At 45.7% G+C, this 17,587-nt stretch overlaps 1 long non-coding RNA gene across 1 annotated transcript; it reads left to right on the top strand.

The window, feature by feature from the left end:
- Positions 1 to 3,191: 3,191 nt before the first annotated feature.
- LOC142744936 (uncharacterized) lies at positions 3,192 to 6,728 on the top strand. The gene is made up of 3 exons (XR_012881668.1): positions 3,192 to 3,304; positions 4,357 to 4,457; positions 6,663 to 6,728. It is a non-coding gene; the product is annotated as an uncharacterized LOC142744936 (long non-coding RNA).
- Positions 6,729 to 17,587: the final 10,859 nt, after the last annotated feature.

The following is a 17,587-nucleotide window of genomic DNA, read 5'->3' as shown; positions in this document are numbered from 1 at the left end:
GCTATTTTGGCGCTTTAAATTCTTGATTTCTTACAGCGTTCACCGTGCGCAATAAATTACGTTTTACTTTATTCTGCGGGTCGGTATGATTACGGCGATACCATATGTGTATAGTCTTTTTAAAGTTTTGCAGCGTTTGCACAATAAAATTACGTTTCTATAAAATAATTTATTTTCTGAGACACCCTATTCTGAGCCGTAACTTTTTTATTTTTTCGTCAAAAAAGCTCTGGGAGGTCTTGATTTTTGCGGGACGGGTTGTAGTTTTTATTGGTACTATTTTGGGCTAAATGCGACTTTTTGATCACTTTTTATTCTATATCTTGGGAGGGGTAGTGACCAAAATATAGCGATGCCGTTTATTTTGTTTGCGGCGTTCAACGCGCGGAAAAAATAACATTATAGTTTCATAGTTTGGGTCGTTATGAACACGGTGATACCAAATATGTGTACTTTTTTTTAACATTTACATTTTTTTCCTATAATAAATGACTTATTATAGGAAAACAAAAACTAATTTTTACACTTTTATAAAACATTATTATTAACTTTTTTTACTTTTCACACTTTATTTTTTTGTTTATTAACTTTTTTTTCCTTTTTACACTTTTTTACCTGCTGCTCTGATCGCTGCTTGAATACATTACACTACTTATGTAGTGTAATGTATTCCAACTGTCAGTGTGACGTCACAGTCACTCTGACAGTAAGTCTACGAGGACTAGCCAGAGTCTGGTCCTCATAGGCTTCCATACATGGCAGACCCGGAGGCCGTTGCCTGGCCTCCGGATGCCATCACAAGCATCAGCAGCCCCCACAATTGCATGGAGGCTGCTGATGTGCTACAAACCCCCTAAATGTGGTGATCGCAATCGAGCAACACATTTAATTGGTTAATTGCCTAAATCAGCGGCGATGAGCCGCTGATCGGCAACACTGGAGTGTCAGCTGTCGGGGACAGCCGTTCTCCCAGTTCCCGATGCACACCTTGTCGCCGACAGAGTGCATCGGGAATGACACAGTGACTTCCTGTCACTCTGACAGGAAGCCTATCTGGACCAGCCGAAGGTTGATCCTGATGGGCTTCCGTGCATGGCAGACACGGAAGCCATTGTTTGGCTTCCGTTTGCCATGCTAACTATTGGCAAACCCTGCGATTTCGGACCGGGGTCTGCCGATATGCTAGAAACCCCTAAAATTCGGCGATTGCAACCGATCACCGAATTGAAGGGGTTAATTCACCAAAATCAGTGGCAAAGGACCGCTGGCCGGCAAGAGTGGAGTGTCAGCTGTTGGCGACAGCTGACCTCTCGGTTCCAGGTGCACACTGTCGCCGACAGTGTGCACCGGAAAAAACTCAGTGACTGTACGTCCTCGTGCGGGAAGTAACCTCCCGCAACGACGTACAGTTACTTACTCGTGCGGGTCGGGGTTAAGGGTTCCATTGTTTTGACGGAATCAATAGCGTAGTCGCCTGCGCTATTCATTACGTCAAAACAACAGAACCTTTAGACAATGGTGACAAGCGGAAACCATTTGCACCGGATCCGTCAACATTGAAATCAATGGTGATGCAAATTGAAACCTACGGTTTCCATTTGTTTCAGTTTGGATTCTGTTCATGGGTTCCCCTGACAGAAAGGTAAGATGGAACCCATGAACAGAGTCCCGACGCAGATGTAAACAAATCCTAAGACAGAAAAGGTCAGGGCAGGCAGCGATCCAAGAAACAGCAGTGAGTCAGGAAAGGGGTCAAATCCAAAATAGCAAACAACAAACACTTTAATAAATAACAAGATCCAAAGGAAAAACATGATCACTATCAAAATAAAGATGTTAATCGTTACAGAATGTTGGACCCATTTAAATAAAAAGTGTTGCAGGCTAGTCATCTAGGATGTCTATTATCCCTTTGTGAAACCCAGACATTATCGATCCCATAATGGTTGTGATTTATTACAGAAGATCATATCCCCATGATTTATCAAAAAATGTAAATGACATATACACATAAATTGCAATATAGCATTATATCAGATAAAATAGGAGACAACCATGAGGCAAAATATGTAAACAACCTTCGCTACAGATACAAGTAGTATACACCTAAGGCATCATTTACACGAGCGTAATATACGCGCGTGCGACGCTCGTGCTTTTCACGCGTATCGTACGCACCTATATTAGTCTATGGGGCAGTGCAGACAGTCCGTGAGTTTTGCGCAGCATGAGTCCGCTGCGTAAAACTCACGACATGTTCTATATTTTGCCGTTTTTCACGCATCACGCACCCATTGAAGTCAATGGGTGCGTGAAAACCACGCATGCCGCACGGAAGCACTTCCGTGCGAACTGCGTGAATCGCGCAACAGCTGTCAAACTCTGAATGGAAACAGAAAAGCACCACGTGCTTTTCTGTTTACAAACATCCAAACGGAGTGTCATAATGATGGCGGCTGCGCGAAAATAACGCAGCCGCGCATCATACACTGATGACACACGCAGCTGTTAAGTGCCTTTTGAGCATGCAAAACGCCGCGTTTTTTGCGTGCACAAAATGCACACGCTCGTGTAAATCAGGCCTAACAGTAACCCCCCACATAGTACACCTGTGTAAATCATCTACATATGCGTATATTTATCACCTATCTCAGAGGAATTATTGGAGTGAAAATAGGAGAAGAGGGGGGAGGAATCCTCCAGCTCACCTGACACTGTGGGTTGTGTCACAATAGCGCCCGGATCCTCGTGTCGGCACACGGTCTGAAGCAGGGAAGAAGAAGAGTGTTTGGATCCAGCGCTGTGTGCAGTTTAAAATGGAAGCAAGTTCCAAGTTTAATGGTTCTTGGTTTAAAAGGTAGTCCAGAGGTATAAAGTCCAGGTGTGGAAGTAAGCGGGCGGTGGTGTCCTCAGAGCCTACGCGTTTCGGACGCTTCTGCGTCCTTAGTCTTGGCTGTAATGTCTGTTTGAGAAGAGCGCGCTGTCAGGTTTATATCCTGGTTCCTGCGGTGCAGCTGATTACTGATTGCGTTCCACGGTTGTTTGGTTGTTTGGACCGCAAGCCGGAAGTTGGAATGTTCTCTATCCGACGTATTATTTTCATTTTCATCTGACTGTTTTGTATGTTTGTAACTGGAGTGTTAAATTATGTAAATCTATTTCTAACTTAATAGATTTTGCATTTCAGTTGGTGTTACTATGTGGAGTGCAGTATCGATGACAGGAGGAACGGAGCGTCGCGTCACTCCTCACGGCCGAGTAACACGGGATTTCCTACAGTCCGTAGCAACAAATAGTGAAGTTGGTAAGTATTATGTATATATATACAAATGTTATTGGAGTTACATTAATAGTTTCTGGTTTACAGTATTGTGTGAGTCATAGGATCTATAATTAACTCATAGGATGACGTATTTCTACTAACTGTTACTTTATACTGTGGATAGGCAGTAGTGGTGTATTATGTGTAAAGCTGGGTTGTAAAGGAGGTATTACCAGTATTCCCTGATGTAGGGGAAAAAAAGACAAAAGAGGGCGCTCAGTATGTAACAGTGAGGATGCAGAATCGGGGATGGAAAAAGTGGGGGTAGGACAACAACTGGAACAAAAATTATTGTTATTAAAAACATAGAAGATAATGACGAATCACGAAAGTGGGCTAAGTGGTATAAAAAGTGATGTACATAGCAAATAGCATATGTTATGCATGTACAGACTGTGGGTATGAGAGAAAGAGGTCTTGGGGAGACACGATATTGGCTCATTTTATATGCATTAATTGTAATTTTATTTTTGGTCATAAATGAAAAAGGCTCAAATAGATGAAATGTTGCTATTTTTAATCGGTTATTAATATTGAAACATTAGGTCTCTTCTTAGGTTGAGGCCATCTGGATATCTGGTTTTTAGTCTATAAATCCAGTATGCCTCCCTAAGGTGGGTTTTGTGTTTAAGATCGCCTCCCCTTTTGGGGGGATGGATTTTTTCGATAGCATAGCAACGTAAATTTTTTGTGTTTCGATTATGCTGTACAATGAAATGTTTTGACGCGTTGGAGATATTAATAATGTTGATGTTTCTCACGTAGCTAAGATGTTCCAAAATTCTTGTTTTTAGTTTTCTATTAGTACAGCCCACGTATTTTAGTTGACATTCTGTACATTCAATAATGTAGATGACTGATTCGCTATTGCAATTGATGTAATTTTGAATGCTGAATGTATCTGTTTGTGTGGAATTACTAAATATTTTGGTTGGATGAGCGTAGGAGCAAGTCTTGCAGGGGTGCTGCCCGCACTTGTAGAAACCCTTGGTTTCTAACCATGTTGTTTTGCTATTTTCGTTTGATGTGAACAGTGACGGGGATAAAACGCTGCCTAAAGAGGGTGCCTTTCTTGCCACGATTCGACAACCTTCAGCCAAGATGGAGCGTATATTGTCATCTTCTTGGAGAATGGGTAAGTTGTTGGTAACTAACTTTTTAATTTGCATAAACTGGTTACTCTGTTGCAAAATTAAAGTGGGTTGGTTATTACCAGATGGAATCATGGAACCTTTCTTGGTATGTTTATTACTGTATGTAAGTAAATCAGTTCTGGGTATTTTGGTCATAATATCGCTTGCTCTGTTGAGTGACCATGTGGGGTACCCTCTTGCTTTAAGTCTAGTCTTGATTGAGTTCTGTTCTATTTCGAACTGGCTGTGGGAGGTGCAATTCCGTTTGGCACGGTGCATCTCACCCACTGGTATGGCCTTTATAGTCTGTATTGAATGGTTACTCTTTGCATGAAGAATGTTATTTGAGGAAGTGGGTTTTCGGTGAGTTTGGGTAGATATTATTTGCCCTTCTTTGCCGTTTAGTTCCAGATCCAAAAATATAATGTTGGTGGTATCATAGTTGTAGGTAAATTTGAGATTACAGTGGTTTTGATTGAGGGTTTCTACGAAGGCAGGGATGATGTCAATGTCCCCTTTCCAAATAAGTAAAATGTCATCAATATACCTTCCATACCATTCAATACAGTGGCCATATGTGTTGTTGGTAGAGAAGATGTGAGATTGTTCCCACCAGGACATGACTAAGTTCGCTATCGATGGAGAAAACTTGGCTCCCATGGAGACGCCCTTGAGTTGAAGATAGTATTTTGTGTCAAATTGGAAATAGTTATTAGTCATCAAAAACATGAGTACTTCTAGGATAAACATTTGGAAGTTTTTTTCATACATACTATGTTTGGTTAAATGGTAGTCAAGGGCGGCATAAGCTATGTGATGAGGGATGGATGTATATAAGGATATAACATCGCATGTGAGCCATGTGTAATTTTTTTCCCATCTTTTGTGACATAGTGAATTAAGGACGTTCTTGGTGTCCTTTAAAAAGCCAGGAGCTGTTTGTGCTAGTGGTTGCAGTAGTGTGTCCAGCCATTCTGACAATCTTTCCAGGATTGACCCAATGCCTGAGACGATGGGTCTCATTGGTGGAGGAAGAATTAGCTTGTGGGTCTTTGGAAGCGCATGGATAATTGGAGTGATAGGTTGATCAACAAGGATGAAATCAGCTTGTTTCTGGTTAATGAAACCTCCTAGTTGACCGTCATTAAGGAGTTTTTTCATATGATTTTTGATGTTATCCAATGGGTTCTTATCCAGTACTTTGTAGGTTGTTTTGTCAGATAGCATGTTGATGATGGATTGTTTGTAATCGTTTTTGTTCATTACTGTGACACTGCCTCCTTTGTCTGCCATTTTTATGACTATGTCCTTGTTGTCATGTAGTGACTTGACTGCTTGTTTATGTTGGATCGACATATTTGTTGTTGGATGTTGGAATTTGAGGCTGTCCGCCAGATTTTGCAATTCTTTTTCCATGACCGTTTGAAAACGATCCATCGAGTCCGTTCGTGAGCTCGTAGGGTAGAACTTCGGATTAGATGTTAAGAAGTTCGAGGCTGTTGTCACTGTTTGGTTGTAAGTTTCTGTGCATAAATGGTCTAGACACGCTAGAGTTGTAAGTTCCTGAAAGGAGAATTTGGCTAGACTAGAAGGTGAATGGGCTGGAGGGACTTCTTCTTCAACGAGTGTAGTGGGAGGAGATGGCATTAGAGCGTTGTCCGAGGAGATATTCTCCTGTGTAAGGAAATGCTTCTTGACAGTCAAATTACGGATAAATTTATTGATGTCCAATAATGTATTGAATAGATTGAAATTGTTTTTGGGAGCGAAATTGAGACCCAACGATAAAACTTCGATTTGTTCCGTGGTCAAGGGAGTGGAGGATAAGTTGGTTACATTCATTTCTAGTACTGTTGAAATTTCCGGGGGCGGAGGCAACGATTGTAATCCTGATTTATTCGATTTGTGCTTCCTGCCCCTCCTCATGCCTCGTTTTTTGACTGATGACTTGAGTTTTCTGTTCTGTAGGTGGAATGGGGGCGAGTTCTAGTATTGTCATCTTCTGACATGCCGTCAGCAGAGTCCGGTTCCGTGGAACTGAAACTCACTCTGTTCGGTAGATCCCTGTATTGATTACGTTATTGGTTTCGTTTTTTGAGGATAGGCCTTGGTCTTGTATGGTTTCTCGTTCTTTGACTCCAATTGTAAATTTCATTATGTGTGTAATCTCTTGTATCTCGCTGGAACTTGCTTTTTTTTTGTTTCAGCAATGGAATGATCCAGTTTGTCGATGGCAGTTGATGTTCGAGTTTGAAGGAGGGAAAAGGAAGGTGAGTTGGAAAAGACCTCAAGTGATTTTCTGATGTCAGTAATATTGGTGTCTAGTTCAGACAATTTTTGTTCTTCTTGTTTGGTAATTAATTTCATCAAACTAATAGAACATGTGGATAGGGTCTGGTTCCATTCTTTCTGGAAATCTTCAGTATATATGAAGGTTGGCGTTTTCCTGAGTCGTAAACCCCTGGGTATCATATCCTTTGCAATATAGTTCTCCTGTCATCGATACTGCACTCCACATAGTAACACCAACTGAAATGCAAAATCTATTAAGTTAGAAATAGATTTACATAATTTAACACTCCAGTTACAAACATACAAAACAGTCAGATGAAAATGAAAATAATACGTCGGATAGAGAACATTCCCACTTCCGGCTTGCGGTCCAAACAACCAAACAACCGTGGAACGCAATCAGTAATCAGCTGCACCGCAGGAACCAGGATATAAACCTGACAGCGCGCTCTTCTCAAACAGACATTACAGCCAAGACTAAGGACGCAGAAGCGTCCGAAACGCGTAGGCTCTGAGGACACCACCGCCCGCTTACTTCCACACCTGAACTTTATACCTCTGGACTACCTTTTAAACCAAGAACCATTAAACTTGGAACTTGCTTCCATTTTAAACTGCACACAGCGCTGGATCCAAACACTCTTCTTCTTCCCCTAATTATTGGGGTAATGTGGATCAACAACAATAACAAATGTTATTATAGATAGTCTATAACTAAAACACATAACAAATTGCACAGCCCCATAACACATAACCTAGCGTCACTGATATGTATATGGGGAATAGGGGGAACGTTCTATAATCACATAATACATGTGTGCGTAATTGATATCAACATGGTCCCACAAGCAACATTTCAAAAATAACAGTACATAAGTAAAGGATATAGGTTGACGTCACAAACCCTTAGACATGATGGCACAATAGCCCTCGGATGGGCCAGTGCTGATGATCATCATCCGTGCCCCGAGAGCAGGGGTCACCCCAAAAAAAGGGTAAAAAAACCACACTATGACTAGCATCCCATTATTTGTAGATGCTGTATAGGTTACTGCAAGATAAACATAATAACTTGCATAATACCAGAACAAAGTCTTTTACTTACCAGCGGTAAAAGAAAAGCAGATAAGCGTCTTCTGTTAAATTAGTCTAAAAATGATGAAGACAAAAGTAACAAAACATTGCAATGAGTTAAAATTCCTGAAGCTATAAGACAGCCTGTACTGTGGTATCCAGCGAGTGAAATTAGAAAATTGCCCCTTGTATAGAAGGGAATATTGTGAAATAAAGTAACTCTAAAGACTAGATAAGATAAAATGGACAATAGCAAATGGGTGTTGATATATTTTGTATAATAAATTACTATTTGAATCCATTGAATCCACTACTATTACCAGACCAAATCTATTCTAACAATAAATAGAAATAGATGTTTTTCGTGAATCGGTAATTACCTCCGCGCTTTCTGACTCACAGGAAGCTATTATACATATCGTAAACCAAATACAAATGTTCTTAGGGAGGCATCACACTATTAAGTCTGTTCCTTGACAAAATGTAACTTAATAGCATTATCACGTTGAAGGTGTTTCAGACTTGTAGGTTGTATAAAAGAAAGATGGTAATAACTTGCCTTGTAATAACCTATATTTTACTCTATAAATAGGCAGTTGCTTCCAGCTTGGAATACAAAGCAGGACTATAATGCAGCACCACAGAGTGTAAAATATTCTAGATATAGTGGATTATATGTTCAAGGAGTAAAATATCCTGACAGCATCATTTATAATGGCTTTCTGGTCAAGCAATGATACATACACAACACATTTGTCATACTTAGCCAGTCACTGCAGAATGTAAATCGACGAAGCATCGCCTGACAAATGAGTTAAGAATCATGCAACCGTTTTAATACATAGGACAAATACAATAAGAACTTCCATGTCAGAACAATATATCTACAATAAAACTGGCAACAGGGGCCCCTCTGACATCGGTATTATAAATGACACATGGGGGGTTTCTTAGACATTTTGAATTTGGGCCCAGGAGCTTCAAGTTACCCCTCTGTCCCCAATACACTCATTTGCACACAATGAATTACAATTACCATAATGATTATACTAAGGCCTCATTTACACGAACGTGATATACGTCCGTGCGACTCGCGTGCTTTTCACGCTGGTCGCACGGACCTATACAAGTCTATGGGGGCATGCAGACAGTCCGTGAGTTTTGCTCAGCGTGAGTGCGCTGAAAAAAACTCACGACATGTTCTAAAAATCTGCGTTTTTCGCGCATCACGCACCCATTGAAGTCAATGGGTGCGTGAAAACCACGAAGGTCGCACGCAAGAGCTGTCAAACTGAATGTAAACAGAAAAGCACCACGTGCTTTTCTGTTTACAAACATCCGAACGGAGTGTCTTAGAGATGACCGAACCGAACTTCACCGGGTTCGGCCGAACTCGTTTTGACCGAACCCGGCAGGAGACAGTCACTGTCCAGGGTGCTGAAAGAGTTAAACTGTTTCAGCACCCTAGACAGTGACTTCCGATCCCAATATACGTGAACTTGTAAAAAAAAAAAAGTTCTGACTTACTGATAACTCCCGGCTTCTTCCTCCAGTCTGACCTCCCGGGATGACAATTCAGTCCAAGTGACAGCTGCAGCCAATCACAAGCCAAGCACAGGCTGCAGCGGTCACATGGACTGCCGCGTCATCCAGGGAGGTGGGGCCAGATGTCAAGAGAGGCGCGTCACCAAGGAGGCGTCACCAAGGCAACGGCCGGGAAGTTCTCGGTAAGTACGAACCTCTTTTTTTTTAAACAGGTTACTCGATATGGTGATCGGAATTCACTGTGGAGGGTGCTGAAAGAGTTACTGCCGATCAGTGACTGACGTCGACTAGCCTCATCTCTATGATGGCGGCTGCGCGAAAATCACGCAGCCGCGCATCATACACTGATGACACACGGAGCTGTCAAGTGCCTTTTGCGCACGCAAAACGCAGCGTTTTTTTGCGTGCGCAAAACGCACACGCTCGTGTAAATGAGGCCTAAATGTGATACTGAATGCCAACAGATGTATAAAGAATTGTGAGGCCGATTTCACATTGTGCGGTTTGTTGCGTTTTGTTGCATTTTGAAATGCTGTCTCAAAAACACATCAGAAAAAATGCATGCGTTTTTTTAAATACCCACACGTTTTTACAAAGTGTTGCAGCTGTAAGCCTATAATCATTAAATTCAAAACCAGACTACAACTCAAACATTTAAGCAAAACATGTATTTTTACAAAAACAAACAAGTTTCTTTTAGATGCATTTCTTTTGGCTGCAATTAAAAACGCAACAAAAAAAGCTCAATGTGAACTCAGCCTTAGTTATCCAGTAGCTATAAGGGTATTGTAAGCTGTGGGAAGGGGTTCCCTCTGCCTGTGTTATTTTGTGCAGTAGCCCATCCCAGAGATATGCCATTTGTTTGTACTGTGTCTTTCAATATTTAAGAATGACTGTCTGACTGCTTCTTCCACACATCCTGAAGTTGCTGCTATCATATAATGCTTTATTTGTGCAATGTACATGGTGGATCAATGGCTTTTTAGGTGACGCCAGGAAAAACGGCCCGGATGCCGTTTTCTGTAGCTTGCTCCACCATAACAGTGGTGAGAATCAGGGCCGGCCTTAGAATAGATAGCGCCCCGTGCGAAATGATCTTTCGGCGCCCCACCCCCAACATACAAAAAAATGGCCGATAAAAAAATTATAATGCCCCCCACAGTATAATGCCCCATATAGTGCCCACACACAGTATAATGCCCCTTTAGTGCCCCCCACACAGTATAATAATAATATTATTTAATAATATATTATAACCCCTTCAAGGACACAGTATTTTGTCCTCTAATTATGCCCACACAGTATTATACCCCCCAAGTGCCACACACAGTATATTGCCCCCTGTAGTACCCCCTACAGAGTATAATGTCCGCTTAGTGGCCCCCACACAGTACAATGCCCCCCTACCCTGGCTGCCACACACAGCCCCGCCTTGTATATAGTGCCCCCCCCCCCCTGTAGATTGTGCCATACAGCCTCCCTGCTGACCAGGGGTCTCAAGCATGCGGCCAGTGTGGCGCATGTGGCTCCTGAGACTGTCATCTGCGGCCCGCGGGACACAGAGCCACTAATACAGGCTCTGCTCCGGGACTCTGTGGAATTCCCTGACATCGCTGTCCATATACGGACAGTGTTGTCAGGGTCTTCCCCAGAGGGGAGTCCCGGGCAGAGCGCTAGTATATGCTCTGCTCCAGGACTCTGTGGAATTCCCTGACATCTCTGTCCATATATGGACAGTGTTGTCAGGGTCTTCCCCAGAGCGGAGTCCCGGGCAGAGCGCTAGTATATGCCCTGCTCTGGGACTCTGTGGAATTCCCTGACATCGCTGTAAAGGATCTGCCAGGCACTACGTCTGGGTATACTCCCAGGATTAATCAGTCGACACCTGAGGCCAGACCTCTGAGACTGACACCTGCTCCCACCAATCAGGGTGGCAGGCTCAGGAGTGGGAGAGCCTATCGCGGCCTGGTCAGTCAGAGTTAGCTCCGCCCCCTGTCCATTTATACCTGCCGTTTTCTCTTCCTCCTTGCTTGTTATTCTTCTTGGATTCCTGGCCCCACTGCTGCCTTGCTCCAGCCTGCTTCTGCCGTGCTTCTGCCTTGCTTCAGTTCCGTTTATCCTGCGTTGCTCTGCCCCTGGCTTGCTTCTGCTCCGTGCTCCCGTTTGTATACTCCACTACTTCCTGATCCTGACTGGCTCATTCACCGCTCCGTTTCCTCGCGGCGTTCCGTGGGCTACAGTATTCCCTTGCGTGTTCCCTGTTTGTACTCCCTTGCACTTAGACAGCGTAGGGACCGCCGCCAAGTTGTACCCCGTCGCCTAGGGTGGGTCGTTGCAAGTAGGCAGGGACAGGGCGGTGGGTAGATTAGGGCTCACTTGTTCCCTTCACCTCCTTCCTGCCATTACATAATAACAAGCCAGGGCGGGTCGCCTGCTCGAGATGTTCACGCTGGGGTATTGATAAGGAGGTTCCACCTTCTCTTCCCCACTAAACCGGGTCCTCTTAGTAAGGGTCCGGTGGCCCCTCATAAAAGGGGGAGTACTGTAAAGGATCTGCCAGGCACTACGTCTGGGTATACTCCCAGGATTAATCAGTCGACACCTGAGGCCAGACCTCTGAGACTGACACCTGCTCCCACCAATCAGGGTGGCAGGCTCAGGAGTGGGAGAGCCTATCGCGGCCTGGTCAGTCAGAGTTAGCTCCGCCCCCTGTCCATTTATACCTGCCGTTTTCTCTTCCTCCTTGCTTGTTATTCTTCTTGGATTCCTGGCCCCACTGCTGCCTTGCTCCAGCCTGCTTCTGCCGTGCTTCTGCCTTGCTTCAGTTCCGTTTATCCTGCGTTGCTCTGCCCCTGGCTTGCTTCTGCTCCGTGCTCCCGTTTGTATACTCCACTACTTCCTGATCCTGACTGGCTCATTCACCGCTCCGTTTCCTCGCGGCGTTCCGTGGGCTACTGTATTCCCTTGCGTGTTCCCTGTTTGTACTCCCTTGCACTTAGACAGCGTAGGGACTGCCGCCAAGTTGTACCCCGTCGCCTAGGGCGGGACGTTGCAAGTAGGCAGGGACAGGGCGGTGGGTAGATTAGGGCTCACTTGTTCCCTTCACCTCCTTCCTGCCATTACAATCGCTGTCCATATATGGACAGTGTTGTCAGGATCTTCCCTACAGCGGACTATAGTCTGTGGAATCCCGACATCGCTGTCCATATATGGACACACAATGTCTGGGGCTTCCCCAGAGCCGGAGTCCCGGGCAGAACGCTAGTATAGGCTCTGCTCCGGGACTCTGTGGAATCCCCTGACATCGCTGTCCATATATGAACACTCGATGTCTGGGGCTTCCTCAGAGTTGGAGTCCCGGGCAGAGCACTAGTATAGGCTCTGCTCCGGGACTCTGTGGAATCCCCTGACATCGCTGTCCACATATAGACAGCGATGTCTAGGGCTTCCCCAGAGCTGGACAGTGATGTCAGGAGCATAGCGGGAGTCCCAAGAAGAGTGCTAGAAGCGGGACTCCAGCTCGGGACAAGCCCCTGACATCATTGTCCATATATGGCACTGTGGCAGTGTAATGGCTGCCGCGCCATTCCCTGCCGTTCTCACGGCCTCCGCTCCGGTTCCGGCACCCTCCCAGATCAGCTGCTTGTCCTGAGCTCCACTTACCCGGTCCGGACGTCCTGCTGGCCCTGGACGGCGTCAGGTGAGTGCAGCCATCACCTCCTTCCTCGGTCGGCATCCCCGATGTGCGGCTGCTGTCACCAGAGGGCGCGCGCCTTAACTCCCTGAACTTCCTATTTAAGGTTCCTCCTCCTTTCCATCCCTGCTTGTTCAACCAAGTTCCCCGTGAGTTCCCTGTGCCTAGTTCCCTGTTTCCGTTCCTTCTGCCTTTGTCTGGATTTCCCGTTACTGACCTCTGCTTGAACTTGACTATCCTTGTCTGCCGCCTACCTTGACCTATTGCTGCCATACCCCTTACGACGTCTGCCGCCTGCCTTGCCCTATTGCTGCCATACCGTTACGACGCCTGCCGCCTGCCCTGACTTCTGCCTATCCATCCGACCGCCTCTACCAGCTGTGCCAAGCATTGCCTGGGTTCCAAGCACCATCTCCCAGACGACAACGAGGATCCACAAATAAACCGGTGAGAACCGTTATAGGTTGAACAAGCCATGGATCCCCTTGACACAGCCCTGCCGGAAACGGCTGATATGGCTCAGGAGCTTTCCAGACAACGAGTCCGCCAAGATCAGCTTTTCCAGCTTCTGCAGAACGTGTCCACTCACTTGAACGAGCTAGCACCTCCGGCGCCACCGATACTACCACCACCACCGCAACAAGCTCATGTCTACAGTCCTGGACTTCAGCTACCTACGCCTGCTCGCTATGAGGGAGACCCCAAGACCTGCAGGGGATTTGTTAACCAATGCACCATCCACTTTGAAGTCATGGCGCATCATTTTTCCTCAGACCGGGCTAAGGTGGCCTATAACCTGTCCCTGCTGTCTGGTAAAGCGCTGGCTTGGACATCGCTCCTGTGGGAGAGAAACAACCCGATCATGTACAACATTCAGAACTTTCTCTCTACTTTTAAAAGGGTGTTTGAAGAACCGGGCCGAGCCTCTTCTGCAGCGTCCTCCCTACTTAAGCTCCGACAAGGAAGCTCCACTGTAGGCCAATACGCCATTCAGTTCCGCACCTTGGCTACAGAACTCCAGTGGAATAATGAGGCTTTGGTATCGACCTTCTGGGAGGGTCTGGCGGGCCGAATCAAGGATGAACTTGCGGGCCGAGACCTTCCACCGTCCTTGGATGACCTGATTACTCTTGCTAATCATATAGATATACGTTTCTGTGAGAGACAACAGTAATCTGCTCCAGGAATTTGGACATCACGATTGGCACCAACCTTCCAAAGACCTCTTCTGCCCTCATCTTCCTCCCAGTCGGACGAACCCATGCACGTGGAGAGAACAAGACTCACGCCTGAGGAGCGCCAGAATAGACGCAAGTTGAATTTATGTCTATATTGTGGTGGAAAAACGCACTTCCTCAGAGACTGCCCAGTGAGGCCAGAAAACTCCAACGCCTAGGGCAAGTAGGAGAGGCTACCCTAGGTGGAATACCTTCCTCTCAGAAGATGACCATACCAGCGAAGCTGTAATTTGCAGGAACCACTTTCGGCGTTCAAGCCTTCCTAGATTCCGGATCTACTGGGAATTTTCTGTGCCAGTCCTTGGTAAATCGCTACCAAATCCCAGTGCAAAGACTCACCAAACCGTTGTCCATTGCTTCTGCAGATGGGAGGCTCCTACAGGAAACTATCTATCTCGTCACCGAGCCCATTCTCCTGTTAACAGGGGTGCTGCACCAGGAACATATCTCCTTCTATGTGTTAAAGAACTCTCTGAACCCTTTGCTTCTAGGTCTACCGTGGTTGCAGAAGCACTCTCCTGTTATTGACTGGACTGGAGGACAAATTACCCGCTGGAGTGACTTCTGTCACCAACATTGTCTGCTATCTATTCGCCCACCTAAGCCTCAGCCTACAGAACCTAACTCAGCAGGACTTCCTACTCCATATAAAAGCTTCTCGGATGTCTTCTGCAAACAACAAGCTGAATCGCTGCCTCCTCACAATCCATACGACTGTGCCATAGACCTGGTCACCAACGCCACGCCTCCCAGAGGTAGAGTCTACCCTTTGTCTTTGCCCGAGACTGAGGCTATGTCTAGGTATGTCCAAGAAAATCTGGAGAGAGGATTCATCCGTAAGTCCTCCTCTCCTGCTGGCGCAGGGTTTTTCTTTGTGGGGAAAAAAGACGGCTCCCTGCGTCCTTGTATTGATTACCAAGGATTAAACAATATCACGTTAAAGAACAAGTACCCGCTACCATTGATGTCAGAACTCTTTAACCGGCTACAGGGGGCGAAGATCTTCACCAAACTAGACCTTCGTGGAGCTTATAATCTCATCCGTATCCGCGAGGGAGGCAAATGGAAAACCGCCTTCAATACTCGTGATGGGCATTTTGAAAACCTTGTCATGCCCTTTGGACTTTGTAACACTCCTGCGGTTTTCCAAGCCTTTGTTAATGCCATTTTTCGAGATCTGTTGTACAGCTGTGTGGTGGTATACCTGGATAACATTTTAATCTTCTCCCCAATATTCAAACTCATCGTGTGCATGTGCGCCAAGTGTTACAGCATCTGCGAGAGAACTCCCTGTTTGCCAAGCTAGAAAAATGCCTCTTCGCGAGAACCAGCCTGCCTTTCTTGGGGTATGTCATTTCCGACCAGGGTCTTCAAATGGATCCAGCCAAGCTGTCCTCAATTCTCAACTGGCCTCATCCGCAAGGACTCAAAGCGGTCCAACGCCTGCTAGGATTCACAAATTATTACCGCCAGTTTATTCCTCATTTCTCCTCTATGACGACACCTATTTCTGCTCTGACCAAAAAAGGGGTTAATGCTAAAGACTGGACCGCGGAGGCCGAAGCCGCATTACAAGCTCTCAAAGATGCCTTCTCTTCTGCCTCAGTCCTACACAGACCGGATTCCACCAAACCATTTGTTCTGGAGGTCGATGCTTCTTCTGTGGGAGTTGGAGTTATTCTGTCCCAGAAGACTTGTATTGGGAGACTTGTGGCCTGCGTTTTTTTCTCCAAATCGTTCACATCCGCCGAAAAAAATTATGGATTTGGAGATAAAGAACTTTTAGCTATTAAATTGGCCCTGGAGGAATGGAGAAATTAGCTTGAGGGTGCACGGCACCCCATCATCATTTACACAGATCATAAAAACCTCCTATATTTACAGACTGCTCAACGCCTAAACTCTCGTCAAGCTCGGTGGGCAGTATTCTTCTCCAGATTCGACTTTCAGCTTCACTACAAACCCGCTGGAAATACCATGGCTGACGCCCTATCTCGCTGTTTTGACCCCACAGACCAAGAGCCCAGCCCCCAGTTTATTATAGATCCGAAATGTATTGTGATCGCTGCTCCTGCTGAAGTGGTACACATTCACCGAGGAAAGACCTACGCACCCCCTAAACAAAGGGTTTGTGTTCTGCGTTGGGGTCATGCCTCCAAGGTTTCTCGGCACCCTGGCATCAAAAGGACTCTCGATTTGATTGGTCGTCATTACTGGTGGCCTTCCATTTCCCAAGACACTAAAGACTTTGTTTCTGCCTGCTCCACTTGCTCTCAAAATAAAGTCTCCCATTCAAGACCTGCTGGCCTTTTTCACCCCCTGCCTGTGCCTGACTCTTCCTGGTCGCACATAGCCATGGACTTCATCACCGATCTGCCTAGTTCTGCTGGGTGTACCGTAATCTGGGTTGTGGTGGATCGCTTTTCCAAGATGGCGCACTTCGTACTTCTCTCTGGCCTTCCGTCATCTTCCCGACTGGCAACGCTGTTTGTCGAGCACATCTTTCGCCTGCATGGTCTTCCTGAGCACATTGTTTCTGACAGAGGAGTTCAGTTCACATCCAAGTTCTGGAGAGCCTTGTGCAAACTGCTGGAGGTCAAACTAGACTTCTCTTCCGCGTACCATCCCCAATCCAATGGTCAAGTAGAGCGGATAAACCAAATACTTGAAGGTTTCCTCAGGAATTTCATGTCTCCGAGACAAGACAACTTTGCAAGTCTGCTTCCATGGGCCGAATTTGCCTACAACAACCATACAGGGGAATCTACCCGCTCTTCTCCCTTCTTCTTGCCGTATGGCCAGCACCCAGGAATTCCTCTACCTGTCTCTGTGCCTTCTGAGGTTCCAGCTGCTAAAACGGTCCACCGCGACTTTCTACGGATTTGGCAGACGGCCAAGGACTCCATCCACAAAGCTGTAGCCAGGTTTAAAAGAGACGCGGATAAAAGACGCAGGATACCGCCACAGCTCCTTCCTGGGGATAAAGACTGGCTATCCACCCGGTACATACGTCTGAAGACCCCTTGTTACAAACTAGCTCCTCAATTTCTGGGTCCCTATGAAATAACTGCACAAATTAATCCAGTAACTTTAATTAAGACTTCGCCTTCCTCAGTCCCTAAAAATCTCTAATTCCTTCCACATTTCTCTGCTAAAACCCACCATACTCAACCGATTTTCTAAGAAGATTCCGGCCCATCCTGCACCGGAAGCTGATGCCGAATTTGAAATTCAAGAGATCCTGGATGTCAAACGATCACGGGGGAGATTATGGTACCTAGTGGACTGG

This window comes from Rhinoderma darwinii, chromosome 1 (genome assembly GCF_050947455.1).
Source record: "Rhinoderma darwinii isolate aRhiDar2 chromosome 1, aRhiDar2.hap1, whole genome shotgun sequence".
Classification (NCBI taxonomy): Eukaryota; Metazoa; Chordata; class Amphibia; order Anura; family Rhinodermatidae; genus Rhinoderma; species Rhinoderma darwinii.
This window is presented reverse-complemented; position numbering and strand designations above follow the sequence as displayed.